Source organism: Geospiza fortis, unplaced genomic scaffold (genome assembly GCF_000277835.1).
Source record: "Geospiza fortis unplaced genomic scaffold, GeoFor_1.0 scaffold381, whole genome shotgun sequence".
NCBI lineage: Eukaryota > Metazoa > Chordata > Aves > Passeriformes > Thraupidae > Geospiza > Geospiza fortis.
In genome coordinates, this window is record NW_005054348.1 from 3,083,050 (window position 1) to 3,109,952 (window position 26,903).

At 36.9% G+C, this 26,903-nt stretch overlaps 1 protein-coding gene across 2 annotated transcripts in view; it reads left to right on the forward strand.

Annotated features, from left to right (window-relative positions):
* The window catches only part of SIPA1L2 (signal induced proliferation associated 1 like 2), a 124,259-nt gene that overhangs the window by 5,156 nt on the left and 92,200 nt on the right, over positions 1-26,903 (forward strand). For both annotated transcript variants that reach the window (XM_031058754.1, XM_031058755.1), the window contains exon 2: positions 20,741-20,813. The gene's annotated coding sequence lies outside the window, so the exon portion shown is untranslated. The remainder of the gene's footprint in view (positions 1-20,740; positions 20,814-26,903) is intronic.

The window sequence follows — 26,903 nt, forward strand, 5'->3', positions numbered from 1 at the left end:
AAAAATTCTAATTGATGATGAATGCAAACCCAGTGTGAGAATAATTTTTCTTCATTGGACTAATGTGAAACAACCCATTGTATTTACAAACCCATGTCCTATTTTCTCCACAGTATTGTCATTAATCTTCTCTTCCCTCTGAGGCTCAGAGAAAAATGTTTGAAATTTGACAGTATGGAACTTGAGATAAGGGTTGAGACAAGATAGGAATTAGTTTAAAGCTATGTTATGTCGGTGTGCTACAGTCTGACGCTGGAGGTAACAAGTGAAATCAACTGGGGTTTCTGTTAGGTTGAGTTTGTGACGTTTTTGACAAAAACATGAGATAAGTTGGTGTTCAGTGATAAGCCACAGTAACTGTTGAGGTGTTGGCATTTTGAAGAGCTACTGTTCTGTTCTTGTTACATGGTAACTTAGAAAAAGAATGTATGTTGTTAAATACAGCAAGCTTAATAACTACAAAGTCATTCTCTAAGTATGGTCATTTTATGGAAAAGGTGCAAATATTTTCAGCTGCAGTAACTTTTAGATTCCTGGGATGTTCAGGGATGGGAAACTTGTTGGGATGTTCAGCGGGGAAGATCATATGAAGAAAGCTTTTAAATAGCTGAGGATTTTTAAATTATTATTTCATAAAATATGCTAAAACATGAGATTTATTTTAGGACTTCCATAGCCTCCTTTATATTATTATTATTAAGGGATTTTTTTAGCTTGATCCAAGTTCTTTGATCTGGGTTGAAGCGTAGTAGTAAAGTGATGTCCAGGTACTTAAAATCCTTTTATCAAAACTGTAACCTTTTATTTCAAGTTCCCTTTTCAGACAGCTGAAACAGCAGTGCATTCACAGAATAATTTGGCAGAGATACACAGGCATCTGCATTCAGTCCTGGAAGCTGCCTGGCAGAATTAGAAACTATTGGGATAAACCTGTCAGTGTTCAAAGCATTTTCTCCCTTGTCTGGCTACCATTTTTTTGAGAACAGGTATTCCAGAGGTGAGTGTCTTAGCCCTCTCAGATCCTCTGCTGTTTCCATCCCCTCCCCCCCAAATTTTCTTCGTATCTTGGTACATGTCTTTGAATCACACAATCTTGTTTGCATAGGAAACCATTTCAAAAGGTTCTTTTTAGACTTGGTGAGATGAGGTGGAGTAAATACAGTGATTGGTGTAATCCATAACAGTGTGTGAACAGGTTTGCTCATTTCCACTTTTTAAAATGTAGAATTTGAGCAGTTTTTTACAAGAAGGGATCCCAATAGATGAGATTATCTAAACTGGTCAAGAATTGTACAGGTGGTTGCTCAGAGTGCTACTCTGAAAAACCTCAAATATAAATTGAGCTCCAATATTTTCTATACAGGATGAAGTTTCTATTGTTAGAGCAGAAGGTTTTACTGACATTCTGAGCCAGGCTGCTTAATCTGGACCCATGGAAATCACTGCCTCTGGTGGAGATTTCTGAGTGAAGGGCAAGCACTATTTCATTAGTCTGTGTGCTTGTCAGATTTGGTAATTTTGCTAATGTCTGCTTCTGTCACACTTGGAATGCTTTGTGCTTTTTCTCTGTGGTTGTTTGATCTTTGAAATGAAGTTTCTAGGAGCATAACTACCCTTGAAACTTTATCTATCAGATTCTGCTGAGTCAAACAGGCTCGAAAAATCTTGAGGGGAGGGAGGTATTGCACTGTATGACTGTGTAAGCCTTGTTTCCCTAGGAAATAAAAATTGGTGACCATTCTTTCTGTTACACTGATCTGCAGCAAATAAATACTACATTTGAAAAGTGATTTGGTTTTACTTTGTATTTTATTGCTCTTTTTTTCAAGTATTGTTACATATATAAGATTACATTATAACTATCAATGTACAGAGTGTACCTCTGCCTGGTAATGGGTGTGGAACCTGTGTCTTTGTATGCACAAATTGCTAATTGAGTATCTACCCTTGCTTTGTGGGGCTGAGTGTTAAAATAGAATATTTACATATATACATATATATATATATTATAATAATTCTTTCTCCTGAGGAAAATAGATGCTTAATAGTAATGATTTTCTCTTTCTTATGTAGGCTGTACCCAACAGTATCAATATTCCTATCCACTCATTTTCCAGTGTTCAGTATGCCTGTAGGTCAGAGGTGTTTAAAGTTGCAAGCTAGAGATTTTCTTTTTTCCTATGTCAGCTGTCTCAATTGCATCTCTCAGTGCAGTTGTATGTATTCTTTATGGCAGCTACAGTAATCACTGCAGGGAAAAGTAATAGTGAGAAATATCTAAAATCTGTTAGGTATTTGTCCCTGTGACTTAACAACTTGTTATAAGAATGGAAAAAAGAACTCCACAGTATAAACCATTCTCAGCAAGTGGTGTTTTCTGTGGGTAGAGATTTGCTCAACTAGAAATCCCATAAGTAGGGGTCAATGTATCTGTGGCATAGGTATAATATAACTGTAGGTATAATATGAATCAATTAAATTGATAAATAACTTTAAACTTCCTTTAAGAAATTATTTGTATGGCTTTGTTTGTTACAATGTGAAGTCTTTCCTATTTCCTGACTCATGTATGAGATGGATAATGACTTTAAGTTTCCTTGGTTGGGTGATGGAATTAATTTTTATTTTCATGGACTGTATTTACAGATTTTGAAACTTAAACCCATTCATCATGTATGTTTCATATATAAACATATTTTTCTTTAGTCATATGTTTTCTTTCATATTAGGAAGGAATCTGCTGAAGTTGTTTTTGTTTTGTGTTCAGTTTTGTTTTCTTTTTTTCCTTAAGCAGCAATTAAAATAGCCTTGTGTGAAGTTTCTGAGGATCTTTTATATACTTATTTGTAGTCGTGGGACCTTTCTGTGTACTACTGAAATGGTAAATGCCATCAGATCAGATTTAATATTGCATATGGCAGTTGGACCATCATTTATCTTCAGTTTATCCAGGCTTTAAGCATGATTGTCAGGCTCAAAACATAGCACTTAATGGTTTGTATTCCACCTGGAGGCGAGTTACACGAGGAGTACTGTACTGGGACCCATTTGGTTTAGTACCTTGATCTGGAGGAAGAGATGAAGTGTATTCTTCTCAAATTTGCATGTGACATCATGTTGTGGGAGTAGTAGACACATTTGAGGACAGTGCTCTGCAGCTGAGAGAGGCTGGTGGAATGGACCCCATGACATTCCACAAGGATAAATGCATCTTCCTACCCCTTGCCACAGGATGGGCTAGGGAGTGACTTCCTGGGAAGGGACCTGCACATTGTGACACACGAGCCAGCACATCAGGCTTCACTGCCAGTGACAAATGCCAGCAGCATGCTAGGCTGGATAAGCAGAAGCAGAGCCAGTGGGTTGTAAAGAATACTCAGTATTCTTTAAGCCGCCACTTTGGATACACCCATCCAGTTTTGGTTCCCCAAATACCTTGAGTAAATTGAATCTAATTTGGTAGAAAGGCAGGGAAATGAGGGGCTTAGAGCATGTAAGGAGAGGCTGAAAGAAATAGCTTTGCACAGCCTGGACATCAGAGAGCTCAGGGGATGCTTACCTCACACTAGCTGCCTCACAAGGTGATACCTAAGAGGTTATCAAGAACATGTGTCCAGGCCCTTTACAGGGGTACATGGCAGGAGGAACAGAGACAGTGGTCACAGTCCAAAATAGGTGAGGTTCTGATTTGGCACCTGCAAATAAAATTCACCCTAAGGACACTGAGGAACTGGAATAGGTAGCACAGGTTGTCAAATCTACATCCTTTCCATTTTTTTTAAGACTAAACTGGGCAAAGCTGTAAGCAAGTGAGTCTAAATACAGTGCTGTTGTGGCTTCCAGTGTGAATTAATCTATGAAATATCACAACATTTTTTGTCGTTATCAGTTGCTCTGATAATTGAGAATTTTAGTTGCAATTCCAGCATACTGTGATTCTACTTTATCATATTTCAGAATTTGTACAAAATATTTCTCTATTATAATATTGTGAAGATCTTTTTACAAGGCTCCTTATAGGCTCATATTGTATATTCTTTGTTCAAACCAGTAGACAAGAATTCCCAAATAAATTATTGGTAGTTAAATATTTTGCAACTATAGAACTTAACAATAAAATAAATGCTTGAAGACAATAGCATGTCCTCTCACGTTTGGCTTCAGATACACTTTGCTGACTTTGTCACTGATTAAAACATGTTTAGCAATACTAGAATTTGAATGTGTGAATTTCTGTTGAGCAATTCCATTGGATCCCTTCCAAAAGATTGTTTTAATGTTAAGGAGCAGGATGTGAATTTGAAATTGGCTCTCAGCAAGTCAAACTTAGATTTGGATTTGGTTCTTTTGCTTTGGCTACTAATTTTGGTATGGTGAAACTTGTGATAACCCATGTTAGAGGTACCTATGTGACTGTGGAAAAAAAATGTGTTATTTGTTTGAGTATTTTAAAACACAAATTAAAATGGTTGAGTTCTGAAAACATCTTCTGTTTGCACTTTTTTAATGTTCAGCCTTAACCTCTTAGTTTCATTAGCTATAAACAAGAGCCAGCAGAACCCCAGAAGCTTGAGATGATTCCTGCTCTTTCTCATCCAGCTTCACAGTGGTTACCCTTTTAAGTATTTCTGTGTTCACCAAAGCATGAGCCAGACCTTCAGATCCCTGTTTTGGTTTTTAGAATCCATTTTATTAAGTGTTTAAAATTTCAGGTGTTTGTATAACATTCAGCTTCAATATGAACAAGGTTGCAAATACGTGCTGAGATAATCAAAACAAACAGGAAAGGGAATGGAAAGAATTTCCTTTAGGGTAAAATTCCTTTAAGTTGAAATAACCATGGTGGATAGTGCTTGTCAATTGGCAAGGAAAGTTGGGACTTGCCTTCTGAAGATTTTATTTTGCTGAAAATGGAAGAACATGGAAAAGCTCAGTCATATGTCCTTTTTAAACCATACTTTCAGCAAAAAAAAAGAAAAAAGAATTAACATTAAAAAGAAAAAACATTCATTCTGTTAAACTTATCAATCTCCAAAATTGTTGCACTAAGACTGACGATAGGTACAGATCTGTATCCTCAGAAACTAAAATCTTCAGAACTAAATAATTCATTCGTGAGTTTAAAAAGTCTGTTGGCATTTTATTTTCAGAGCAGGACTAAGCTTTTGAAATCAATCTCTTGATCTTTCCACTTAACAATATTTTGTTTGCATGATGGAGAAATTTTAGAGAATTTAAAATATATTTGTCATGAAATCAACTAAAATAAAATTTTGACCTTAACATAAACTGTATTTCTAGTTCTGAATGCTATACAGTGTGACAGGGTAATTGAGAAATGGAAGCTAAAAAGAGCACTGCTGAAGCTGATGTACTTTACAGAAATTTAAGGTGAATATTTGAAGAAAGCAAATAGCAAGATGAAACAAAGTTTTTGGAATAAACACTTATTTCTCAGTATTCAGGAAGTAAATATTTTCTCTAACTTGTTATGACTTGGACAGAATTATAAAAATATTGTGTCTTCATTTTGTCAAGCTCACTCAAATGGAGTTGAGTAATCTGAGACATGGTTACTCAATGGAAAGAGAACCCACCAAACCCCCCACACTATTAAGAAAAGTGATTGAGAACCGTTGTTCTGCAGGTTTAAAAGCATTACATTAGCTGCACCTACTTTGCTCTTTAGGTATTTTTCAGGCTTTTTTCATGTTCAGCTTGAGGTGGAAAAAGTGCATATTCCTTGGGCTGTCCCCTCTTCTATCCTCCCTTTTCTCCTCATGAAGGCAGCATGGCTGTTACATAAAATCTTAATGGAATGATCACAGAGTACTATCTTGTAATGGTGACTTTTTCAGTGTTTAATTTTTATGGCTTTTGCTTGCTATAGTAGTTTGACTCACAGATTTGATCACATACCAGTGTTTTGGTTACTTGCACCAAAAAAAACCACTGCTTGCTATATTTGCTTTGTATTTTTCTATTTCTGCACTGGCTTTTTTTGTGTCCTTTTAAAGTAGCTTTCAACAAAATTGCAACTAATTGCCAGTAGTCCAGCTGATTTATAGCAACAACATAAAAATTCTCATAGTCGAGCTGACCACAATAAAACCTTGCAATTTATGAGATATTGTGAAACCTAAAATCTGAGCTTCTAATAAAATGTTTATGGCCTTCAACCTTTTTGGCAATAAATTAAAAACCAAGAAATCTGTTTAGAATGCGTTTTTTCCTTAAGCTGTAATGACATAATTTTTACTCTAATACTTTTCTCCTCCCACATGGAGTCTTCCATTCTGCAGTAAAAGTTTTCATGCCCTTCACTTGTACTCTATTCTGTCTCCCACACCCCTTTACTGACTTGCCATTACCCACTTGTGGAACAAAAAATGACTTTGCTTAGAAAGCGTAGGCCTGTGGTACAGCTGCACAGCTCACTGAAACCCTGGGTGGTTTACTGTGCCCGGTGCGTGGTTTATCCCTTTGGAGGCTGGAGGCAGAGCGCACCTCCTGGTGAAAGACAGTTGGCTGTCAGCTCCTGGGCACCTTCTGGCTGGGAAATGTGTGCTCAGATTTGCATCCTACCCATAAGGTTTTCCATTTATTGCTGCCAAGAGGATGTGCTCTCAGCCCCTGAGTAGTCCACACCACAGGTGTGGACCTTGACCACTGGCAAATTGGTGAAATTCCTTTTCCAGCTGTGCATATTAAAATAATGGAGCATGGTGTAGAGGAGTAGATGGAGAATGGTTTTTTGACATAGAGAGTGTTCTGTCTTTTCAAACAACTTGGGCTTTGAACAATTTTCTATCTCAGCAGTTAGAGGAAATAAAAACTCTGCAGGAGGTTACAAAGACTAGAAATTCTGTATATGGTTCACAAAGGTGGCGGTGGAGGAGGGGGCTGGAGACAGGTTGTTTATTTAATGGACTTCAAATGCCCAAATACTTTTCAGGAGACAAATCTTGTCCTTTTTATTTTTTTCCCCTCTTTAATACCAATAGGACTAGCACCTTTTATCATACAGATGAAGTAATAAAATGAATCAACTATGTGATGTTTGGGTTTGGTGGCAATGAAAGCCTCTTGAGCTTCTATGTCATCAATATTTTAAATAATTTGACAGAAAAATTTTGTCTCATGTAGAATCATAGTTTTTTTCTTGTTTTAACATCTTGCCTGAAACATACAGTTGGTATGTATACTCTGGAAGTTGTTCATAAATTTAATGATAACTCTGATATCCTTGACAGAAATAGCTTCACTTTTCTTTTTTTCTTCTCTTTTATGTGACTACCATAGCCACTGGTATGTTTTAATATTATCTTTGTAATCAAAGATGAACAATTTGTAGAACTTCCACTCTACAAGTGCATAGAGAAACTAAGTTAATAAAGATGCCATTATCTTATTAGAAGAGTTGATAACATTAATGTTTAAGAGGCAATGAGGTGTATAGCAGTGTTTTCTGGGAAGTTAATATATTAACAACAGTTTCTCTCCACAAACTGATGGGCTGCAGAATAAATGGGTATTTGTTCTTTCAAGGTGCTCTTGAGGGAGAGTGAGAAGACCAAGTGAATGAAAACACATGGGAAATATGAAAATGTTAGTAGTAATTTGTACAAAATGCTCTCAATTTTTGTTAGCTTAAAAGAATTGTTCATCTGAAAGAAAATAAATCACTTCAAGCTTCGTTGTTATACATTAAGCACTAGATTGGATGAATTTAGGTGGTGGGTTTGGGGTTTTTTTTCTTGTATCAAAAGAATGTAATTCAGTTCTTTCCTGACTGTTCTATGATAATTACAGATGGGAGTGCAGCTCTGGATTTTATGATCATTGATATTTTGAAGTAGAATTTTTTTATAATTTGGGATTTATACTAAGCATACCACAAGCTTGCTTTGTATGTCGTTTCTCTATATTTTTTTCCAAGACTAATTTTCCATTATTATATTGTGAGCAGTCTGTAACAAAATGATGGTCTGTTTGTCTAGTAGTCCACAAGTGAGTAACTACTCTCAATGCCTGAACCTTACAGCCTTCACAGAACAAAAAAATGTGTCTGAAACTTAACACTGTCTTTTGTGATAGAGGGATATACGAGAAAAATGAAAAACTTGCAAAGTGAGTCTCTCTTTGTACAGAACTGTCACTGCCCTGCTTGGCTGATACAGATTCTTTTCAGCTGTCACTTTCAGTACAAAGGGGACAAAGCCTGTGCCTGGGCTTACTCCCACTGTCTTAGTCTGATTTTTATCTAAAGCAGAGTCTGAGGCCTGCAAGATTACTGACCATTTGTCCCACTGGAGTGCCAAGGTCTAGAATTCTGACCTTTCTGTGTTTTCTAAGTTCATGGTCAGTTTTCAAAGTATGTTTGTTTCAGCAATTAACTAGATAGTGTTTTTCTCATGTGGCAGGGAATAAAAAAATTGTCAAGCAAAAATATTCTGCTCTCTTCATATCCAAAGTATATTAGATGGTATTTTATGTTCCTTTTGTTTCTTTGTTTCTTTTTGCCTATACTTCTTAAATATAGGTTAACTTGAAAAGACTTTGGTTTTCTGCAGAAAGCAGTTGTGTACCTGATTTTTCTTAAAAGCGTGAGCTGCCTAAAAATCTTACAGGTGATAATCATGATTGAAACAAGAAATACTGTCCCTTAGTGGGAAGGGGGAAGACATGCTGGGTGATATTTAGGATATTTGTGATAGAGGCAAAGTGTGTGTACTGCAATTGAACAGTTTTCTTGAGCATGAAAAGAAATAAAATAACAGTGATGATCTTGGGTTGGGGAGTAGGGAAATCTTTGCCACATGTGAGAGGGGTGAGTGGCTTGGGTGTGTATGTTTGGGTGCACACATCTGAAATGTAGAAAAAGAAATAAGGCATAACTATGAGTGACTGTTTCATTGTCTGTTCCAAGTGGGCAAAAGAAGCAAAACTCTCAGGTCTGAAACACAGTGGCACTGGTGAGACTTCTGTTGTTGATATTGGGTTTATAAGTCAGCAGAAGGAGACAGTTGATCCTTGGTCTGTGATGTTTATGATTTAGATTTTTATTTTTTTTATTTCTAGATGTCTATTCCTGGTAGAAATGTTACACTGTTTGGCTGCAGATTTTTATTACTCATTCATTTTATTGCTTTTTTCAGCATGAAATAAATCATACAACCTTAATGGGTATAAATTGTTATATAAATATATAATTTTTATTGTGATAAAACTGTGTGGTGGCAAACAATTTTCAAAATACTTGTAAATCAATATTTTACTCCAGTCTTCTTCCTAGGAGCAATTGAAGCTTCATAATAAAAAGCTTTGTTTAGTTTTGATTCAATGGCTGAGATAAAGGATATGTTTCTAGAACTTAACAGCCTTGAAAGTTTGTTTCAAGTTAGGTTAAATTCCTCTGATTTACTGAACTTTTTAAAAGGACCAAAAGCCTGTGCCCACAACAGCATAGCAGGCCAATGTGCTGGGTGAATGAGGGAGGCTTGGTTTTTAGGCAGATGTGGCATGGCCCAGTGCCAAAGCTGTGCTCAGCCTTTACTAGATGGCAGAATGCACGAAGGTGCAGAGCCTTGCTGTCTTTCTCAAATGAGATCTCTGTATATATTTGGGTATAAAAGACAGCAAGAAACTTGGTGTCTTTTTAGGTTCCAGTCAAACAGCATTCATTATTTTAATTTTCATTGCCTCCTATGCATGGACTAGGAGTGTGAACCTCAAATGAGAGCTACTGTAACTAGTGTTTGGGGGGGAAAAATTAAAATTTGTGGCTCAAAAAACACATGTTGAGAGAATGTGTTGTTCTCTTTGTACAAATGTGGTAATTAATTTTCTTTTACAGAAAAATTATTTGACTATATTGATATTATCTGAATAAGGCTCCTAGTTTTATATTTTATTTTGATTTTCTTAAATAAATGTGTCCAAAATCTGCTTACTGTTGGTTTATTTAGACGTAGCTTACGTCATATGGGAATTGTGCTGAAATCTGTTAACTCTTAACTGGTGGATTTTAAGTTTAAGAGTGTAAATGCCTTTTTTAACACTCTTTATTGCTTGGATATGTACTGGTATCTAAACCATGTAATTGTGTGTAGAAATATGGGGAGGGGATTTGTCTTCTGGCCAACTTTTCTTTGTTCACTGCTGTCATAGGTGGCTATTACTCCCGTTTCTCAAATACTGAATATCTGTAACTGCTCCACAGTTAAGTGCATTTGTCTAAGTTCAGAAGCAGATGGCCATTTTAAATACACAAACCCAGGGTGTATCCTACTGAAGGAGAAAAAACTACTATATGTGGCACATGGAGAAGTGAAAATTTTATCCCTGCTAATTATTCAATAATTTAGATATGTTGTATTTTTTTTCCCCAGGCAGTAAAATCTTAAAAAAATCCTGAAAAACACTGCTTTCACATATTTCTGGTACAGCAAACAAACCTGGCTCTTAGCAGTTTTTTACAGGAACCATGCTATTATCCGTGCCTCTCTTCATCTCTCTTCGTGTGCAATAGTGCCTTTGGGAGACTTTTGGTTTGATTGGCAGGCTGGCATATTTAGGCATGTCTGAAATACAACTGTGTTTTTTGTTCAGAACTGTACAAACTGTGCCATATTTGAAATAAGTTGCTGAAGTCTCATCTGCAAGAACAATGACCTTACAAATTTAAACTGGAAAATTTGTACAGTCAAAATCCTCTGGTGGGTTTTTGTAATAAAAGTGAAAAAGTATCTGTCAAACATAAATGGAAAAGGAATCAAAATGAGGTAATCTTGACCAGAGACTAAGCTAAAGTTTTAACTTAACTTTGGTTTTGCCATTCAGTAAAGAAAAAAGTTCTGGGAAATAGCAGTAGAGGTGGTAATTGTAATTGCCCACATTTGAAATGCTTTGTGAAGGAGATTCTCTGCACCAATGCCTGGGGGATGGGGATGGAGAGGAAGAGAAAGACAACAAAGCAAAAAACCTCAACCAAAACCAACAACTTCCCCTGCCCCCCCAACAGGTTATATAAATTATTTATTTGTAATTAGTTATATAAATTATTTATTCAGGAACTTTGGATGAGTGAAAGGGTGGTGAACAAATATTTTTTCTTTTTTTGGTCCTGCAAACAGAGTATGCCCTACCTGGGCTGTAGTGTAAGTATATTGGGCTCTAGTTGCAATGGGAATCCAGAATGTAGTGAAAATGTTTCCTTAGTCAAAAGTAATCAAAGAAGAATTAATTTGTAATTTTTTTAAGCATGTAAAGATCTATAGTCCCATTCCAAGTTCCCAAAAATGTTTATTCAAATCAAAGTTGTTACATAAAATTTACACTTTAATGGGCCTCAGTTTTTTTAATATGAGGCAGCTACCATATCCTGAAGCATCTGGTGTTACAACCTTCAAAAAAGATGTTCTTTCCAGTTCACTTAATGGGTGAAATGATTTTAGTCTATGGCAAACTTTCTTTGACTTCTGTGGAATTAGAATAAACATGTACTCAAAAATCTGTCACCAAATCCTGCTCATCTATGGATATAGATGAAAGTTATTTGGAGTGCTGAAGGTTTTGGGCTGCTTCTAAATTAGCTCCTCTTGACCTAAGAGGGGTAATGTTCTTGTTACAGCATGTTATAGTGTACATACCAGCTCAGGTCTTGGTAGAGATTGAAAGGATCTCTGTTAATTCTTTCTCTTCTGTTGTGTATTTGCTGTGACAGTGGTCGCAGGGGTTTTCAGGATGAGGGAAGAGACATAGATCTGACTCCATATTTCAGAAGGCTTGATTATTATTTTATGATATATATATTACATTATAACTATACTAAAGAATAGAAGGAAAAGGTTCATCTCAGAAGGCTAGCTAAGCTAAGAATAGAATAGAAAAGAATGATAACAAAAGGAGCTGTCTCGGACTCTGTCCGAGATAGCTCAGCCTTGATTGCCCCTTAATTATAAACATCCAAGATGGGCCAATCAAAAATCCACCTGATGCATTCCACAGCAGCAGATAACCATTGTTTACATTTTGTTCCTGGAGCCTCTCAGCTTCTCAGGAAGAAAAAATCCAAAGAAAGGATTTTAACAAAAAGATGTATACGACATATTTACCTTGTCTATTCCTCTTCCTTTTGTGTTGTTTGTGTTTAATCTGGCCATAAACACCATGTTATGAGTGTTGACTATAAAAAGCAATGGTAGTAAACTCTAAGACTTATAATCTTGGAATGAATTTGATGACCAGTTATGCTATTTTTGCCTCTGATATTCTGAGGGAAATGGGATACATTCAAATGCAGTTCTGGGCATTGTCAATCTTTTCAGTGCTGTTTCAGAGTTAAGGTTGGAAGAGGACTCCAGAATTTTGAATAAGATTTTCAATCAAATGCGTGGGTTCAGTGTGTAAGGAATACACTATGAGGCTATAATTGAATGAAGAATTAATTTCCAAGTTCTGCAAACTACTTTGTTTACATTACTGGGTATTTCAGTAGGAGAACTGGATGAAATGTTAAAGATCCTGATTTATGCTAAATAGCTAATTTTGGTCCCTGCATTTCAAGAGGGATGTTGAGAAACTGAAGAGCACCAAGAAGGGGTCAAAGGGCCTTGCTTGGAGCGGACGAGATGGCCGGGGAAGCTGACAGAGCTAGGCTTGCCCACTCTGACAAAGCAGCAGCTCCTGAGTAACCTAAGGGTATCCCATAGCTGCTTGAGAGTAGTTCCACAAAAGGATAGAGGTGGATTTTTTCCACAGTCTCCAGACTGGCCCCAAACTCCCGTATGGTGTGTTCGGGTCAGAGGGAGGAAGCAAACTGCCAGGAGGCCAGTACCGGCCCAGGACAGACGGCCTGGGGATGCGGCTGGATTTTCCATCCCTGGAGATCTTGAAGACTCAGCAAGACCTGGCCAGGCCTCACCATTTCCATTCTGATGAGAGTCCTGCTCTGAGCAGAAGATTGGACTGCATGACTTCCAGAAGTGCCTCTCAGTCACTCCAAAACTTAAGATGATTAGGTTTTTGTTCATCCTCTAGCCCTTTTATTGCCTCATTCTAAAATGACTGGCTCATGTGTATGTTTGAAAAAGCAAGTGACACTGTCAAAAAGCATATCCTACAGACATTAAGGCATTTACAAGTGATAGTCACTTTACTCTTGTTTTTGAGAGAAAATTATAATAAAAAATTCCTCTCCACTGATTGTATTTGAAAGTCATCTTACTTTTCATGCTTGATGAAAATAGAACTGATAAAGAAATGCTTTGGGTTTTTTGTGTAGTACTTAATATCTTGCTTTCTACTCAAAAACGACAAAAAAGTATTTTTTCCACCTCAGACAAATGTCAAAGATAAAAGAAGTATTAAGCAGACCCATGGAAGCAATATAGAAAAGTATTCATGCTATTTCTATGAATAGCATTCACAACACTGTGATATAGTTATGGGGTTTTTTCACACCCATTTTGTGACTTGTGAGTAATTTTTGTGTCTTTCCCACTTTTAAGCTGTTGCTGTAAGTCAGTTGCCGTGTTCCACTTAGCTTTAATTGAAATAGTCAGGTGCTACCTCATAATCCAACTGATTTTTTTTTTTAATCTGCTTTTCTGTGGATGAAGTCAATAACTTCTGCCTTGTTTAGTAACTTCAGTTCCAGGCTGATAATTCTCCTTTATCATTAGTATTTTCAGCATACTTACGTTCATGATATTTCTATTTTTTTGTGTTCAGAAGGTATATCAAAAGCACTGCACATGTCTTACTGCTGTACTCTGAAAATGCAGGGAAGTTAAAAGCCCCTGTCTCTTTCATTGTGAGGTGGGGTACTCAGCTTTGCTGTGGTTATACCAGACTATTCACATTTAGGCCCTTTATCTCTTCTGTGATTAAGTTTGGCATAATGCAAGGTTTAAAATAAAACAAATCAAACCAAAAAAACCTAAAACAAAACAAAAACCCTAAAAAACCCCAACCAAACAAGGAACAAAAGACTATTAGGACTAAATGTTGACCTGTTCCTGAAAATAGCTATACTATTTAATCTGTCTCATCTGTTGTATTTTCTATAATTAGTGGTCCAAACCTGATATTTGGTAGTGTCAGAATGGATATTGTTTTGTGCTCTCTTTGTGATCTTGCTTATTGCATGCTTTTGCTGTGCTGTCAAAATGAGGTATTGCAAAGGGAGAAAAGGATGCCTGGAGCTGAACATTGTTTCATAGGAGAAAAATAAAGGTGGGAATGAAGATGATGTTCACATTATATATGTGAATAGCAGTGTGTGGAATGTCATGTTGAAAATACAAATTATAAAGATCAAGCCCTATGTTTATTACCTTTTTTAAAAGATACATTCTGTATTAATTGCAGATTTATTCAAATAAAAAGACATCTATTGAAATGATGGGCATTGTGGGGTGTTCTTTTCATTTCTGACAAAATAACTTTGATGTAAAGCACAGATCCTTTCCCAGTTAAACAGTCAGTTCAGAAGGTAAACCTATCTCAAGCTTACCTTTTCTTTTCTCATAATAAGGAATGTTCTTTACCTGGGGTTATATTCTAAATGTGGCAGAACTCTTTCAGGTCAGAGCAGGGTTAGTTGATTTTTTGTCATATTCAGGATGAAGCTATAGTTGCATTTGAGTGTATGTAAGGAAATTCTGATGGCCTAAGGATAGATCTATTTATGCTGCTACTTATATTAGAGAGTGTGTCAGTTGTGTACATTTGCTGTTCACCTTACGTGTTTCTTAGCCAGTGCTCTTTGTTATCTTTCTCAGAGAAAGGATCATCCAAAATTGCAGGTTCTGTAAATAATTCTTCTCAGCAGTCAATCTGAGACTTAAGCAGACAAAAGATGAATGGAGACTGCTTTTCAAATTAGTGCTGCTGTGTAATTAATTGTGCTTAATTAGCAAATCTTTCTTTAAGTATCCACAGTGCCCTGATGTAATTTGTTTTCCCAGGTAACTGATCACAAAGTATGGAAAGCTGCTTTTAACAAACACCAAGTAATTGCATGTTTCACTGGAAGTGCTTTGATTGAAACAGTGGTGATTTATCTGATGACCCTCAGTCTGTCTTGGGCCCCTCCAATCCTTCCAGCTGGCTTACTGCTGCTTTAAGATAGGAAATGGGTGTTTGGGCAGTGTGCTTCCTGATAAATTAATGTTGTTCCCTGTGCAGCTCAGCTAGAACAGTTTGGAAGTGCATCCACTGGGAAGGCATCCCTCCTTTGCTGCCTGTACAGGGACTGATATGTAGAACTAGGAACAGCATTAACTGTGATGGGGAAATATCTGTAATCTGACCTGTAGCTGGTGAGGTTCAGCCAGCCTGGATCAAATAAGGTATCCCTTCCGCAGAGAGGCAAATATAACCTTGTGATAATATTTTTTATATTTTATATAATTTTATATAGTGACAGCATCTGTGATAGGTGTGCTGTGATATTATGTAATAAAATTCCCAATTTCCTTTTGAACTGGGTGATATGTGTGGCCTGTAGGATGATTAGTGCCCTCATGTGCTTGACTTCTTTTAGAATTTGAGTTTTTTACACACCAGTGGGCCATAGAGAATTACAGCTCTTAAAAAGATGACTGTAATTCTTACTATGGTGGATGTTGGAATTTCTGAAGCTGCAAAACAAGTGTACAAACAGAGATGCTATGCATCTTGAACAAACAGAAGTTATTTTTCATTGTCCTTGTCCCTTTAGTTTAGAATATAGAGTTCAAGAAGGATCTGTTACTAGGGAATTCCATTCTGGGTGTTAAATGGACATTGTGGCATTGTGGGTAGCAGTGGTATTAAAATCAACTACCTTGTCAGATAAGGGAGAAGTTTGGTATTGTTGTTTTTTGTGTTGTTTTGGATTTTAATTTTTTTTTTGGTCAAAGATATCTGGAACATTGATCTCTACACATTTATCTGGGCAGCAAAAAATTAAGAAAGAACTTTTGGATTTAGAAGGAAAACCCAGTTTACAAGTCAACGTGTAAAATAATTGTCGTGTCCAAAGCCAGGGATTTCACAAGTTTTATGGCAATGGTTATTGTATATCTTTGCTTTGTTTCACAGTATACTTCCTTAACCTTATTGTTTTCTATTTCTCAGTCTGTATTTCAAAAAGAAGCATCATGTTTTCTCCCTAAAATGAAGAATTAAAATAGATTTTTTGTATGAAACACCTGCACAGTAGGAAGTGAAACAGAACTTTTTAGCTCTCACTGTTTTATGGCAAGATTTCTGTTCCCTTTCCTTCCTGTAAACAACAGGAGTCACTTAGAGAGTGGGAAATAAGTTATTTACAGGATATTTTCTGTATGAAAGGAAGGAAAAGACCTTTACAGAGATCAGTCTATTGTGTTGGGAATATGGAAAGCTATATGTAGTTAAATTGGGTTGGGAATATGGAAAGTTATATGTAGTTAAATTGAGTTTAGTACTTGGAGAGGAAATACATGGCAAAATACATGCAATCACTTGAGTCTTGCCCCTTTAAAGTGCTAGATGTCCCCATTATTTGCTGAAATCAGTGCAGGAGTGCTGTGGTTTGATCCCAAATCCTTAGTGTAACCTGTGGTCACTGTAAGAACTAGATCAGAGAGAGACTACACTAAGAGCTTTTGCAGTATGGCTTTTATTTATAAACAAGCAATTTTGATACTTGTACTTTTGGATAGATGTTCAAGTTACTTTTGCACATCTGTTTTTGATCTCTTTGAAGTACGGTTGTCTTTGCTGGACAAGTGTCATAATTGGATTTTTCATGGAAGTAATGGTTTCCAATGTACTTGCAGAGTGTATATATTTTCAAAGTTCTGCTTCACATATGAAATATATTCTCTAAATTCTGATGTGAACCTGGAAATCTTATATAAGATTGCCTGGCCTGTGTTTTAAAATTAATTTCTCTGAATAGCTATTTGATTTTCATTTATCTTGTGTAGCACCAGCAAGAGTCTTTATCACCAGTAAGAACTGTGGATGAGGTATTTAACTCTAAACTCTGCCGAAGTATTATGGAATAATATAGCTTTCTTGAAACCTTGGGTGTATAAGATGATAGGACTGACAATATCTTTGCCAATAAAATTGAGCAGGTAGAGAAAAATCTTGTAATTGATTGTATCACTTTTATCTGCAGTTCTTGTACTTAGTCATACTTGAAAGTGGAAATGTACTGTAGCAGTTTTTGTCATTTCTTTTGCTCCATATATTAAGTTCAAGATTCTTAGTACTTGAAGATCATGAAAAGGCAGTTGTAAGTATGGAAAAGAAGAAAGTAAAAAATCTTGTTTGCTTAATAGATACTGAACTCCATTTTTTCAAAAGGGGTACTTAAATACAAAAAGCTTTAATAGCAGTATTAGCTGTTAAAGAAATTATGGTTTTTTCTTGCATGATGGGTCCAGTTCCTCACACAGAAATCTTGATGTCTGGGCATTTCAGCCTAGGTTGGCAAATAAGGCTGCAGTATGTGCATCTGCGTTTGTAAAAGGCAGCTGAGAGTGGTGTATCTTCTGGCATGTCTTGGTGAAAGGAGAATGTGCCCTGTCTTTGTCCCAACAGAAGAAAAAGAGTCCTTTGCTGCCTGTATTTAGATTTCTGTTCTTCTGGGCCAGAATTGTCAGTCTGCTTGTTTGCTTTCTCTCTGTATTTTTCTAATTCTTTGTTCAAGGCAGGGGCTTGAACAAACAAAGCTTCTTCTTACCAAAAGGGCTCCTGCAGTCATGTATGAGACTTGGTCTAGGTGTAGAGGGAAGTGTAAAGTTTCTTCTTGAAAGTTTGGAGTGCTGAAGACACCAATGTCACTATATCCCACAGTTGATAACAAGTGACTCGACAAGGCATTAGCTAGCCTTTGTGGTCGTTCATGGAATTTATTTTTTTCCGTGGATATCCCACCAAAAATGCAGCTCCTACGATGTAAATTGAGTGTGTCTAGGGTACATCGGACTCGCTGGGTAGATTGAATGTGTCAGGTTGATATTCTGGACATACTGAACATGCTGTGGAGCATATCTCAGCAGTGACCATCTGTACAGTGTTTTGGAGCACTAAGAAGCTGCTTGGAACTAGGCTTTCCCGATGAGGATCCTGCCTCTTTGCCCATTCTTTCTGGAATCAACTTCTTCTAAATAGACAAAACTTTTTGGGTAGAGAAAGAAAACTTGCCCAGGGAAAATTAAAGAGCTTGTACTGATATTATTCTGTCTTTCTGCTTTTCCTATAACAGAAAAGAAATAGGAATAGAAAATATTAAAAGATTGGGACATAAATAATACTACATATTCATGCAGAAAAGTACTTTTTTTGCAGTTGAAAATTAGGTGCAGTATATGGCAAACCACAGTTAGGAATGTCTGACTTTTTGCCAAACAGGGCTACTAACAAGGATTGACTTTCCTATGCAGAAATTATTTCTGCCTGCATTTCAGTATCTTTCAGTGTGAACTCTTCTTTGCCTTCTCTTTGGCCAACTTGACTTCCTTGGTGACAATTCCCGTAGAAACAAGGTATTGGTTTTCAATTCCAGTGGGCATTCAGATAAAGATTAAGAAACCAACAAATGAAATCCATTATTGCATCCTGGAGAATAAAGTAACCCAGATATAACTCCATGAACAGTAAAAGAAGAGATGTCCAGGACAAACAGATCTGTGATACTCACTTACTGTGCAGCAGCTTTATGATGTCCAATACTACAAATAAGTTTTGAAGTACATGAAAGAAAATAGGCATATCATCATTTCTGATTTGTCATTTGTTACTTTATGTGAGTTTAAAGGAACCTACATTACCTGAAATTTTGCGGTTATTTTCCATTTGTAGACCTTAATGAATGTGAGGGCAAGATGTTATAAAGAAAACTTTTGAATACTGGTGAAATAATAAGTTATTTTTGGAATATATAACATTTTTCTTCTCAATTCTTAAATTCTTTTCCTGATTCGGTGTTCTGTCTAAGAGCTTTGGATTAAAGAAAAAAATTAGTATGTGGACAAGGCCTAATGTTTTCCCATTTGGCTGCCTCACAAAAGAGCAACATAATCCTCTAAATCCTACTTTACTCTGAGGATCAATTGATTCCACTTTCTCCTCCGATAAATGGACAATTTAAAAATTGTCTTTGAGACAGGCGTTTTGAAGCTTGCTTTTCCAGTGATTTGAATATATGATTACTTTTTTTTTGTGAGAAAGATAATGCTAATAATTATAATATTCTCATAACCTTATTTGAAGAAAACTGGAAGCAGTTTCTATTGGAAAATGGACCAGATTACTAAGCCATTCTAAAAAAAAACATTGGTTTTAATTTTTGCAGTTGCTTTCTTCTCATGTTTTTACTTTTGACTTTCAGTATTTACTATGACTTTAGTTTCAGATTTTACTAGACTGAGGTTTATCTGAGAAATTCATTTTCATCAGGTGTAATTTTTAGGTTAGGAATGAGAAATTTCTGTTTGATATCTTGAGGGTTTTTAATTGTATCTTCTGTTGGCAAACAGATTAGTTACCTGATGATGCTGGTCAACACTACTACTGATGGAGTTTAGGGCTTTTTTTAGCTTTCCTATGAGAACTGCACTGGCCAAGGTGGTTGTAACTGCACCAGGAGTTGGGTTTTTTGTTTTTGCTAGTGTGAGCATACGGGTGAAAGTAGACTTAAGGGGTTGTATAGTTTTGACTAGACCTAGAATGAGGATAACAGTAAACTGTCCTGCATTCCATCTGTATGGGCTTTTTGTTTGTTTGTTTGTGTTACTGGTGTCTATAATACCTAGATATGCAGCTGACGTAGGAATTTGAGGCTTTGTGTTCTTTTCCATTGTATGTGCTATTCTGTATAATACCTATTAGAATTATTTTTGTCCCTATGGTGGTGATTTAGTACAGGAAATAACATCTGTTCCTGCTGTGTGTGTGTTCTTTTTCCTTTCTTTCAGTATGAATATAACATTGTGTATTTTCAAGCCAGATTTTACTGTCTGAGATCATGGTAAAACTAACTCCTTTTGAAACTTTGTTGGCTCTGATATAAAATAGACAAATCGCCTTGCTGATAGTTTTGTGATTTCTTTCTCTAACGTCGATCAGACAGCCCTAGCTAAAATATTTTTATTTTACATATGCTTTTATTTTCCTTTGTTCAGAAGCAAATATAAAATTGTCAAATGTAAATTTTGCAGTGTTAGATAATTTCTTGGCTGTAAGTCATCCCACAGAATCTCAGAGCATGTTTCTAAACCTTCTGGATCAACTCACTACTCTTTTCTCTCAAAACATTTTATGGAACTTCATGAATTTTCCTCATCCCTGTAATTGAAAATATTATTAGGCTACTTGCATTTTACAGTACAGTTCTAGGAATAGGTGTGGGCCCTTTATCATAACCTTTGAAGCAGAGCCATAATGAAACAGTCTGTTGGTTCAGCACCTACTGGCTCATGACCCTTTGCCCTAGCAACGGTTTTTTTCCAGTTATTGTCAGGAACTTGCACAGATAACACCTTTAAATTCTTTGTTGCAACACATACATATGAAACTGTGCTGATTTTTAAAGCCAGTGAGTTGTTCTTGATATTTTATTTCCATGTAGAAATTAGTAGATTTTAATTTTACACTAGTGTTTATTGAAGGTTTTTTTTAACTTATCCCTTAATATCATAAGGGGACATGTTCACCCAAAACCAAAACCAATAAATCTTTCTCATTTGACTTGCAGGTATCTCCATTTTGTTGATATCAGAAAAAGAGTGACTGACGTTGGCATCCTTCGTGAAACCTTCTAGCCAAAGGTAAGCCAGATTTCTAGCTGATGGCAAATATGTTTTTATTATGCTTGTAGTACTTTTAAATAAACATGCAGTTGTGCTCTTTTCTTGATGTTTGACATCTCACAGATGGCATTTCCTTGGGATACCTAAAGCACCCTAAAAGCCCCTAAGATAATAATTTATGTGGCTGAGTGTACAAGTGAATAAAGAATCACAGAATGCTTTGGGTTGGAAGGGACTTAAGATCATCTCATTCCAACCTCCCTGTCATAGGCAGGACACTTTCCACTACCTCCATTCAACCTGGTCTTTCACAGCTTCTCAGGACGACCTGTTCCAGTGTTTCACCACCCTCACAGTAAAGGATTTCTTCTTAATATCCAATCTAAACTTGCCCTCTTTCAGATTGAAGTCATTCCCCCTTGTCCCATCGCTGCATGCCCTTGTATAACGTCCCTCTCTGGCACTCTTGTAACCCCCTTTGCCTAGTGGAAGGCTGCTGTAAGGTGTCCCCTGTCTTCAGGCTGAACAAAACCTGTCTCTAGAGAAAGTTCAGCTTTTTTTTTGAAATCTGTAACTTGGCAGATTGCCTCTCATTAATATTGAAGTGCAGGGTACAATCAATACTATACAGCTGTTACTATACAGAAGGATTATTGTGTTCTGTAATGCATCAGAGAAGCCAAATTCCTGTCTCTACAAACTCCTTGATCTAGCTCAACTGGATTGGTTTTAGTTCTAGGATATGGCTGAGGCTTAGAAATACTTCATGTTGGCTGAACACAATCTATCATCTGAAGACATTCAGTGTAGTAGTTTTGTTTCTATCATATTTCTGACACCAGTAAAACTTTTAACTTTCATTTCCAACTACATATTGTTTCAAGGAGGAAAAAATTCTGAAACAAGAATTTTAAAAAGTTTTATCTTAAATTCATTATGCATTCAGAGATTTGTATGAAGTAAGATAATTGTTTTTTGTCAACCTATTCAAAGAATCATAGATTTAGGAGAGTCTGAATAATTGATCTTCCTTGCCATGTTTGCCACATGCTTTGAAGCAGGAGAAAAGATTGAACTTTGTGTTCAGCCACCTGAGCCCCTCGGCCCTCTGTGTGCTGCAGCCGTTAAACTAGGTGGATGCTCAATATCTGTGTTGTTGTTTATCAGATTTTAAGTGGCTCCCTTTGCTCACATCAGGTTAATAGTTTTTTTCCTCTTCTCATCTGAGACTCCATTTTTTCAATAAATGGTCAGTTCTGTAATACACAATAATATCACAAGACTCCTGTGTTACTGAACCTGATGAAGCTTTCCTTTATTAATGGCAGAGTAGAACATATCTCTGAAAATCCTACCTACTACTTTTCATTTAAACAGTGTGTTTGGCTTTGGAAATAATCAGACTTAGAGGAAAATATTGTTGCATATTCTGCATTGTGTGTTGTCAATAATATCTTCATTTGAATAATGATAATGTAGTAAAAGAGAACACTATTATTTCTAGTCTAGAATTGTCTGCTAACCACTTCTAGTATTACATTTGCTTTATCTTTTGGCTGTAAAGTTGACCAATGCATGGTAGATGTTTAAAGAAATCTGGAAGAAGCTGAAAAATATAATTTGTCCTCTTTTGGTGGTTTAGAGTAGCAGTAGGTATAATATAATAATGCTGCAAAAAGAGTGATGTCTACTAAGGTACATTGCTTTTCTTTCATAATTTGAAAAGTATTTAACACAAAGAATATTGCTGTTTAACCTCGGAGGAGAAATTTGTGGTTTGCTGGTTTGCTCACCCCTGAAATAAATACACATAGAATTTTTTTTTCTTGGTTTGGATTTTGTTCCATATAATCGTGAAAAAACCTTTATGCCAAAATAATTCTTTTGATGTAGTTTGCAATCATGGTAGCAGTGGTACTGATTAGCAGGTTTGATAATCTGGACTTTGAAATATGTAATTTTGTAGACCATAAAAATTTATTCGCTCTTTCTTATCATAACTAAGGCATAAGAAGATAGATGGGAAATTATTTTAGTTGTAGAAAACTGATAGTGGTTTTATTTCCCAAGTTAAATAATTAACCATTTATTAAAGAATGGTAACCCTAAAAAGTAAATCACGTTTGAAGTTTCTCTTTAAGAGGCATTCTAAAATTGATTACACAAAATTAAATGTTTGAAAAGTGTTTACAATTTCAATTATTTTAAAAGGAATCTGAATTACTTACCTGAGGTTGTTCAGCTGTAGGCAACTGCACAGGTGCCTACATTACACTGTAGATGTACTTTTAAGGCAGAGGAACAGATAATAAAATTGAAGGGTGTACATCCATGTAGAATATACACATGTCAGATTCAAGTGATAAACTTATCACATTTGCCTAAGTCATCATCAGCTTTGTGGGTGATATTTTCATTGGGAGGATGTGTCCAAATATATGACATAGAGATAGAATCAGTAAACCTAAATGCAGCATTTAGTCTTAGTTTTGCATCCAGTAGCCTGTTTCCTTTTCATAATAATAAATAAATTTAAGAATAAGCCCATTCCTCTGTCCCCAGTTACTGATAGGCTGAACTCTGCTAGCTACTGAGGCACTATTTCTGTGATAATATTTATAATTATTCCACATGGACATGTGTACATGAGGCTAGCAATCCAATTCTATAGCTTGGTATTTTGGAAGTATTTTTGTGATCTGGGAATGAACTGGCATCTAAAGACTTATGTGTTTATGTGAGTTAATGAAAACATCATCTATTGACAGTTTATGTGTGTTGGTAGTTGTGATATGGGCATAGATAGGACAATGTAGTTTGGGAATAAACATACCATATATTCAGAAACTAATACAAACAAAAATATATATAGCAGTAAATTTGACCTGATAATATATGTATGACATGATATTAACTTTTTCACAGAAAACATGGTGTGCATTTGGTGCAAAGAAAATTGTTTTGAGAAGCTAAACTATATTAGAAAAATCAGAGAATTGCTGAAATGTAGAGGCACCTCTCGAGATCACGTAGTCAACCATGCCTGCTTACAGGTCAAGGCCAGCTGGATTTCAAATATCTTCAAGCTTGGAAACTCCACAACCTGTCTGGGCAACCTGTTCTGCTGTCTGACTTTTACAGTCAAAGGGCATTTTCCTATGTTTAGGTGGAGTTTCATGTGTTTCCTGTCTTATTTCCCTTTATCCTGGCGTTGAACACCCATGAGGAGAGTCTGGCTGCCTTTCATGCCCCCAGTTAGGCATTGGGGAGATTGTCTCTGAGCTTTCTCTTCTTCAGGATGAGCAGCCCCAGCCCCCTCAGCCATTCTTCACGTGAAAGATGCTTCAATCCCTCAGTCATTTTAGTGGCACTTCTCTGAATTTGCTCCTGTAGTTCTGTGTCATTCTTGTACTGGGGGAAATACAGAACACAATACTCCAGATGGGATGAGGGACTGATGATGGAATTTTAGCTCTAATCACTAAGTGAAAAATAACTAGCTAGGAATGCTGAAAGGCACATACCATTTTTGTCAATAGCAATGTAATATATTCAGTAATTCTGTATGATGTTTGATGGTTCAAGTACACTTTTTCAATCTCCAAATTGTTATCCTTTATTTCCTCTGTAAGAAGAATTAAAATAGCATGCATGTTAATAAAATGGAAGAGCTTACTAACGTGCATTTTGGGTTAGCTGTTTTGGAGAGGGAATGGGGGGAAAAAAGAGGGACTATTGGCAGGTTGGATAGGATAGTAAGCATCAAGAACTGACTGAAGGGTGATGAGTCTTAGAAGAGAAAGAGATGGCTAATTTAAAAAGAATTGGGAAAAGCTAGTGTTAAACTTTCTTCCTCTAGCCCTCAGCAAAAGTAGTATTTATTTTTTCTTTGAGGAAGAGGCTGATGTGCCACTAGTGCTAACTAAACAGATGTAAAAAACCCCCAAAATTGCCTTAATAAGCAAATAAAAAGAATTGAAAAGAAGTTGTTGGTTTGGGGGGAGGGAGGGAGGGAGGGAGGAAGGAAAGGATGCAAACCATCCTGATTCCTTAAGTAATGCAATCTAATTTATTTCAGTAAAATACTTTGGTATTATTGTTTTATACAAAGTGAAAGCTTAACAGTAAATTATCTTAATTGAAATCCTTTGTTTCTGCCTCATGCAGAAAAAGACTTCTAATAAAATAGTTGAAATAATTAAGAATTAATGCAAATACTTTTCAAGACAAACTGCAGAATGGGTCAAAAACATATCCTTTGAGCTTGTTTTTGGTTACTACTAGAACTGTGCAGAATAAGTGATAAAGTTGGAAAAAAGAGTTATGCATATGTGAAGGAGAGAATTCTCAGAGAAAATTGGAAAAATAGAACATGGAACAACATGGGAAAATGAGAAATGAGAAAAATGGGGAATTTGAAAACGGTTCAGGGAGGGCCAAAACCATTTTGGAATTAAAGTTGGTGAAGGATGTGAAGGGCAATGAAAAACCTGTTGCAAGTACATAAGGAGTAGAAGGATGCTAGGGAAAATGTGAGCCCACTGGTAGTGGGGTAGAGGGTCTACAACAGACACAGAAAAGACTGAAGTGTTCAACACAGTTTCCATTTCAGTCTTTCCTGGCAAGACTGGCCTTCTGAAATCCCAGACAGTGTGGAGCAAGGAGGACTTACCCTCAGTGGAGGGATATGAAATTAAGGAATATTTAAACAAACTGAGCATAAAGAAGTCCATGGGACTTGGTAGAATGCACCTATGGAGCTGACTGATGTCAGTGTGAGAGCATTCAATTTCTTCAAAAGGTCATGCAATTTGGATAGGTTACTGAGGACTGGAGAGAAGTCTGCGAAGAGTCTGGGGAAGTACAGACAAGTGAGCCTTGCTTGTGCCTGTGAGGGTGATAGGACAAGTCATCTTGGAAGGTATTTCCAGATGCATGAATGACTGGGAGTAGTGAGCATGAATTGAAGCACAGAAAATCCTACTGAACCCACCTGATACCCTTCTATGATGAAATGACTGGCTTGGTGGATGAGGGGAGATGGCCTTGATAGATGGACAGTGAAATAGACTGAAAGCTGGCTGAACTGCCAGATTTAGAGGGTTGTGATCAGCAGCACTAGCTCCTGTGGTGTACCCTAGGGACTGATACTGGGTTCAACACTGTGTTATGTCTTTGTTCAGTGACCCTGTTGCTGGGACTGAGCACACCCTCTGCAAGTTTCCTGATGATACAAAACCAGGAGGAGTGTTTGATATCCCAGGTTGCTGGGCTGCCATCCAGAGGGACCTCAACAAGATGAAGGGTGGGCAGAGAAGAACATTCCTAATTCAAAAAAGGACAATGCCAGTTCCTGCAGCTGGGGAGAAGTGACCCCAAGAGCCAGCACATGTACTGGAGGTCAGCCACCTGCAAACAGCCCTGCAGAAAAGGACTTGGAGGTCTGGGAGGACAGCAAGCAGGACATGAGCCAGCAAAGTGTCCTTGTGGCAGCACTGGTGAGGCCACACCTGGAATACTGTGTGCAGTTCTGGGTTTCCTGGTACAAGAGATATTGGAGAGCATCCAGTGCAGGCCACAGAGAAGGTTAAGGGACTGGAGCATTTTTCATACAGTGAGATGCTGAGTGAGCTGGAACTGTTTGGCCTAGAGAATCGGGGGATCTCATCAGTGTATAAATTCTTGGAGGAGAGTGAGAAGAGGATGGAGCCAGGCTCTTTTCAGTGGTGCCCAGTGACAGGATAAGAGGCCATGAGTGTAATTTGAAATACCTGAAATTCCATCTGAACATAAGAAAAGGCTTCCACTATGAGGGGGGTTGGGCTCTGGAACTGTTTTCAGGAGAGGTTGTGTCTCCATCCTTGAAGATATTTAAAACCTATCTGGACATAGCCATGAGCAGCTAATCTATCTGACCCAGTCTGAGCAGCGGGTTGGGCTAGAAAATCTCCAGTGGTCTCTTCCTACCTCAAAGACTCTGTGTGATTCTGGGAACATGGACAAAGGGAAGAAGCTGATGTATATTTTGTGAGCAGAAAAATGCTAGAACACATTGCTAAATTTCATTAATTAAAAGATGAAGTCAAGGTCACCTGCAGCTCTTTCTTC